This window comes from Malaclemys terrapin, chromosome 10 (assembly GCF_027887155.1).
Source record: "Malaclemys terrapin pileata isolate rMalTer1 chromosome 10, rMalTer1.hap1, whole genome shotgun sequence".
Lineage (NCBI taxonomy): Eukaryota > Metazoa > Chordata > Testudines > Emydidae > Malaclemys > Malaclemys terrapin.
This window is the reverse complement of record NC_071514.1, coordinates 56,974,705-56,980,994: the sequence shown is the minus strand read 5'-3', so window position 1 is coordinate 56,980,994 and position 6,290 is coordinate 56,974,705.

Sequence of the window (6,290 nt, the reverse complement as noted above, 5' to 3'; positions counted from 1 at the left end):
GTGTCTGGTTAATTGATCCTTCAGGAGCAGATGATCCTGTGGTTCCAAATTCCCCAAAAGTCAGGGCAAGGATTTTTCACTCTCCTTTTCTTCCAATCTGTGTGGCCTTCAGCAGATTCCCATCACGGCCAACACGCAGGACAGAAACAACCTGCCAAGTGACCTGGAAAGACTAGATCAGCAGAGGCCTCAGGCAAGGAGGGGATAGTCATTATTAATAAATGTTAAGTCTACCCCACAGACAGAGGGGAAATAAACAGTAGAGATCCACAAACATGGGTGGAGTGGGGGAGGGGTATAAAAGCAGTGATGCTCAGCTCTTTAAAGTTAGTTCATTTTCATATGGTCTCCAAAGGTGACTTGCAAAGTGGAAGGGGACGGGTATGTTTCTTGGCCTCATTTTTTCGATGTATAAAGAAGATCTCAAAGATGGTAGTGGCAGAGCTCTCTGTGAAGAGTGAGGGAAGTTGACCAGAGAGCATCTTGTTTTTCAAGCCTTGGTTTTTTGCATTAGATCTTAATTTCCTCTCCCCTGGAGGACTATATGGATGACTGGGGAACTAGTAGGGTTATACTTGAGAAATGAAAGAAAGTCAAACCTGACTGAGAAGGGAAGTGATTTTTATTCAGGCTGTTTAACTCTCTAGTCAAAATTTTCACAGTTAGGTGCTGTGTGCATGAGTCTTTTAATGGCACTGTGGCCCTTTTTGCCCTCTTAATGTGCATTTAGGCACCTAAATGAGATCCTGTTTAGCGCACCTGCCATTCCCATTGACTTCACTGGACTTCTGAAAATCAGGGCACTTTTCAGGAGGTGCCTAATGTTAGGCATTAATGTTGGCAAACTTGCTGAGCCCAAGCAATCAAAGAGCCTGAGACTGGTTTAACATAGCTGAGACTTCAAAAATAATACATGTTGGGTTCATTGTGTTCGTCTTTTGCTATCTGAGCCATGAGGGTTTGTATTTCAGAGGGTTTTTTCCTTTGAAACCATACCAGGACGGCTAGAAGTGTGTTTTGTTCAAATGAAAGCCAACATTCTCATGCAATGTTCAGAAGCTGAGGCTTAGAGGAAAAACTCCAACTAGCCTGAGAGTTGGCACTGCTGAATTGTTTGAACATCTGTTTGGCTAAAACACTTCAGAGAAAAGGCTCTTCATTTTAGGAATCAGCCCCCCTTGTTGTTTCAGTCCTCATCTCTGGCCTTATCCAAACACAAACTTGCACCGAAATAACATTTATTATTCTGAGTAAGAGGGTCCCAGTTTGATTTTGCCAATCAGAAATTGGAGAATGCTCATTCTGACATTTGATAGGAAAGATCCTCAGCTGGTATAAACGCTCCTGAGTATTAGCTCTATTGACTTGCTAATTCTTTTATTAGGATCACCAGTTCAGAGACCTATTGTATCAGGCCCTCCTGGAGATCCTAAACCCCATAGATTGAGATTCTTCTGCCACAGTGCAAAGGAATAACTGCCATTAGTTAGATATCTTCAATTTATACCATCTGAAGATCGATCCCTTAGGTGTTTCTGAGCTCCCCTGCAAAAGCTCTTACCTTTAAAAATCAGTGGGAATCTGGGGGGAAATGGTTGCCAAATATCAAGGGTGAGATTGTGTAACCCTTACTCATGTTGGTGAACACTTACAGTGGGCTAATGTAACTACTTCTTTAAGTAAAGATTGTGCAATCTAGCCTTAAATTACTACCACAGATATCTCTTTAGCGCACTGGCTTTGTGGATGAGTTAGAGACAGATAACCAAGGATACAAATAGATAAGGACAGGAAGTCGTAAACAGTGCTGAAACCTGTATATGATAATTCACCAAATGAGTATCTGTAGGTCGCTAGCACAACAGTTTTTACTATAAAACTTTGATGGCTAGACCTGGTTCATTGTATTTTTGGATACACTTGAGTCAAATGCAGAGATAATGTGAAAGATGGAAAAGAACTTCCTTAGACCCACTTACCTATGTGTATGGTAGTCTGTTAGTATGAATTATTGTCTGAGGAGTCATGAGAAAGTGTAAATTAGTCTTTAACCTACACCTTTTTATTTTCTCTTCCTCCCGCCCCCAGATGCTTTTTTTCCACCATGCATCTCTGTCCCCTAACACTTAGGTTGACCTAGCTACATTGCTCAGGGCTATGAAAAATTTCATGCACCATGCAACATAGTTAGGTGGACCTGAACTCTGGTGTAGTGGCAGTTCTTTCATTGACCTAGCCACAGCCTCTTGGAGAGGTGGATTACCTACACCAACAGAAAAACTCTTCATCTATGCAGGAAGCATCTACACGACAGCGGCATAGCTGCCGGGCTGTAGCTGTGCGACTATAATGTAGGCACTCTCTAGTGAGAGTCTAACTTAAGGGCATGCTTACACTACAGCCTGTACAGTGGCACAGCTATGGCACTGTAGCGTTGCAATTATAGTGCTGTAGTGTAGACCCTTCATACATTGACGGACAGGTTTTTTCCATTGATGTAGTTAATCCATCTCTACAAGAGGTGGTAGCTAGGTCAACAGAAGAATTCCTCTGACCTAGCCATGGCTACACCATGGCTAGATCGACCTAACGACGATGGCCAAGGTGTGAAATTTTTCAGTCTTGAGTGACTGACCTAGGTCAATCTCATTTTTAAGCGTAGACCAGGCCTACCACTCTCATACACTCAGGCTCAGTGGGCCAAATTCAGATGCGAGATGCCAGTTGATGTAAATTACCTGTTAGCACTGGCTCATACCCAATTACTGAACAACTGGCCCGAAGGCTTATGGGAGATGCATATATTCAAGTCAGGCTGCATTTGGCCCCCTCATGCTGAGGACTCGGAATCCCTGTCTATGTTCTATACAACAAACCTAGAGGTCTTTGACCATCGCTTAGTCCTGGTCAACACTTAAAAATGTAGGTAGACATACCTACATTGCTCACGGGTGTGAAAAATCCATAGGTTGGAATGATGTCGATATGCCGACTTAAACCTCAGTGCAAACACAGTGAGGTGTCTGTCTAGCATTCTTCTGTCAACCTAGTGGCCATCAGTCAGGGAGGTGGTGGTCCTACAGTAAAGGAAAACCGCTTCCACTGGTATAGACTGTCTACACTAGTGTTATCCATAGCTACGGCACCATAGCTATGCCGGTTTAGTCACCGTAGTGTAGCCATACTCTTAAACACCAAGTCAATGGAAGGTTTGCAATTGACTTTAAAGGGAGGAAGCTCAGGCTGTCACTGGGCCAGAAAGATCCTCCCAACTATCCAGCCAGCCACTTTGCTTCTTGAATGAAAGGAATCCAGACCCAGTTGAGCTGCCAGAAAAAGAGGAAATGTGAAAACAAGTGGGAGGGGGAAAAGCCCAAAGGAAAATTGCTAGAGTGGGAAAACTCCAGGCAGCATGAAACGATCCTGATAGATAGCAAATTCTGATCACTGCAGCAAGTTTTCTGAACCATGCCATGCATGTCAGGCACTTCTTGGTTTGTCTCCAGAGACACAAAGGGTTCTGTGCCATGCACACTGTGGCCATGAGCCTCTGGGAGCTGACAAGGAGCTGGACTGAGTGCTGTCTGTTGCCCTCAAGACTGCCTCACTGCTTGGCTGGGGACACAGTCTTATTTTCTATCTCTTGCTTTGCTTTCTTGATGGCTTTTGGTTCCTGACTCTGCTCTTTATTGACGCTCCAAATCCAACATAACCATCTCCCATTCACCTCCATTCCCTTCCCGCTCCGGGGGCAGGTCAGCCAGTGTCACTGACTGTCTAATAAACTCATTAATTATTGGATGTGAGGCAGTTTGGATTCTGCGGAGTCAGCTAACGCAGCAGCTGTCCTCTGGCATCAGGAGACAGGTCCCTTGGTTACCCAGTGTCTGTAACTTAGGCTCCAGCAGCAAAAAACATCTTCGGGGAAATGTATAGGCACTGTCTAGACTGAGCAAGGCTCAGGTAATAGGAAATCCTGTGTTCTAATACCAGCTGCTTTGGACAACTTGCTTCACCTTTCTGTGCCTCGGTTTCTCCATCTCTAAAAGAGTAATAACTTAAGCTGCATCCCAGGAAGGCTAAACTGAGCCCTGCATATAATTCAGCCATGCAGTTGTGCGAGGAGGCTGCATGATTTCTCTTTTTACTGAGATGTCACCCCAATCTATTGATGTTGCATTCCTGTTTTCCTGCAATGCTCCACTTGTCTGCCTGCCACTGGTTCTGCCTTTTCCATGCCTGTGTCTCCAAGGAGCTGCCATGGCACAGCTCTCAATCCTGCAACTGTAGATCCCTGTTCCTGTGCAGCTTAAGAGGCACAGATTGTAGCACCCTCCTTTTCCAAGCCCCTGCTCCTCTCTCAAAGAGGGCTTCAACAGCTTCATCAGGGTTCTGTCACACCAAGTATCTAGTTCCAGCTGGCTAACTACACAGTCCAGGAAGGCTCCTGCGGAGCCATAGGTTGGGGTTTTTCTCCTACAATGCAAATAGCCCTCAGATATTTTCAATTTGTTGTACGCTTGTTTTTAAACAACCCAGTAAAACTGCTGAATGATTTTGTGATCTGCTATCACTGGCGCATAATTACTAGTCTGCCTCCACATTCCATGCAGCTCAGACATGTAAGTCATCAGTGCCTTACTGCATAGTCTAGGTCCATAGTACCTCATAATACACAGAGCCACCCCAGAATGAATGTTAATATTGGTACAGTAATTTGAAAATATAAAGGGCTGTAACTTTAGTGATATTATCTAGTAACCTAAAGGATACACCAAATAGCTGATGGGATAGGTTGCACATGGGATGCTGGCAGATCAGGTGCCAGCCCAGCCCATGCCAAGGTCCCTATGTCTCAACTAAACATTATAAGCACATAGCTGGAATCAGTCTGGCTCACCTGTTTGTTAGTATTGTTAAAATAGGTATTAGACTTAAAAGACTGTGTTTAAACTTTATGGAATGCTTGTGAGCTGCTGCAGGCATCAATCTCCTTATAACAGCTGTGTCACTTATTGTAAGATAATATTTGAAAGTTTGCATTGTGAGCACCTCTGTGTAAATCACCAGTCAGGTGTGAGACATTAACTAGTGTGAAATGCCAGTCTCCAACCAAATGTCCTGCCCAAAAGAGAAGACCCATCAACACCAAAAATTATTGTGGAACAGTAGGGGACAAAAGACACTGTTGCTTGCTCTCTTCTTCCCCCTTCTCCCTGCCCCATGAAGATGAATCATGCAAGTGAATTTCCCCCATCAGCTGAGTTCCCCTCAAAGTGCAAGGAGGAGTGGGAAGAACCCCCCCCCCAACAAGAAGGAACTCTATCTCTATGCTGCTTGGACTCTGAGGGCAAAGTTTCCTAGGCATAAGTAAGAGAACCCCAGTACTTAGCCAGGGTTAGCCCAAATGGGCATATAGAGCTTGTTTATTACAGAAACATCTATTACATTTTGAAACGTAAGATTGGAACTTATTTGTGCGTGTATCCTTCACCTGCTTTAACCTGTAAATAATTCTTATTTACGTTTCCTATATACATTTAGGTAGTTTATTATAGGACTGGCTACAAGCATTGTCTTTGGTGTGAGATTTACAGAGCAATTGACCTGGGAGTAAGTGACTTTTCCTTTGGGACTTGAAGTAACCTGAATATTGCTGTGATCCTTGGTGTAAGGGACCATCACTCACAAAGGTAGGCTTACCTAGGTGACAGATTGGAGTACCCAAGGGGACTCTCTGTGACAAGGCAGTTATAATGCATGATGAATTTGCACTTGATAATTGGTGGTGAAATCTAAATAGAACTCTCAACCAATTTTGGCTTTGTGCCCTGGTTCTTAACAGGCTTCCCTGAGGTTGGTATTCATGCTCTCTTGAGCCACTGAAAGGCAGTTTGACCACATACAACCTTCATCTTTGTTTCATCCATTTTAATGGGGTACAAGACATGGATCGCCCCAAGAGTCGTCCACAGATGTGCTAGGAAGGGGGAGATACACATAAACCGGACATTGCACCTCACTCCTTATCTGCAGCAGCAACCCTTCATATCCTAGTCTTGGGGACTCCCTTCCCCACCCCTCAGGCTTGCACTGCACGGCCCCCGCACCCCTCTGGGCTTTTCCAATCCTGGAGTCCCCACAGCTTTGCCAATGTACCAAGGGCCTGAACTGCAGCATCATTATTCCAGTACACTGCCAATACACTTCAGCGCCTGGAATGTGCAGTCATGCCAATTATGCCAACAGTGCAAGCCTCATCCATTTCCTTTTTCCGCTCCTTTTTTGCC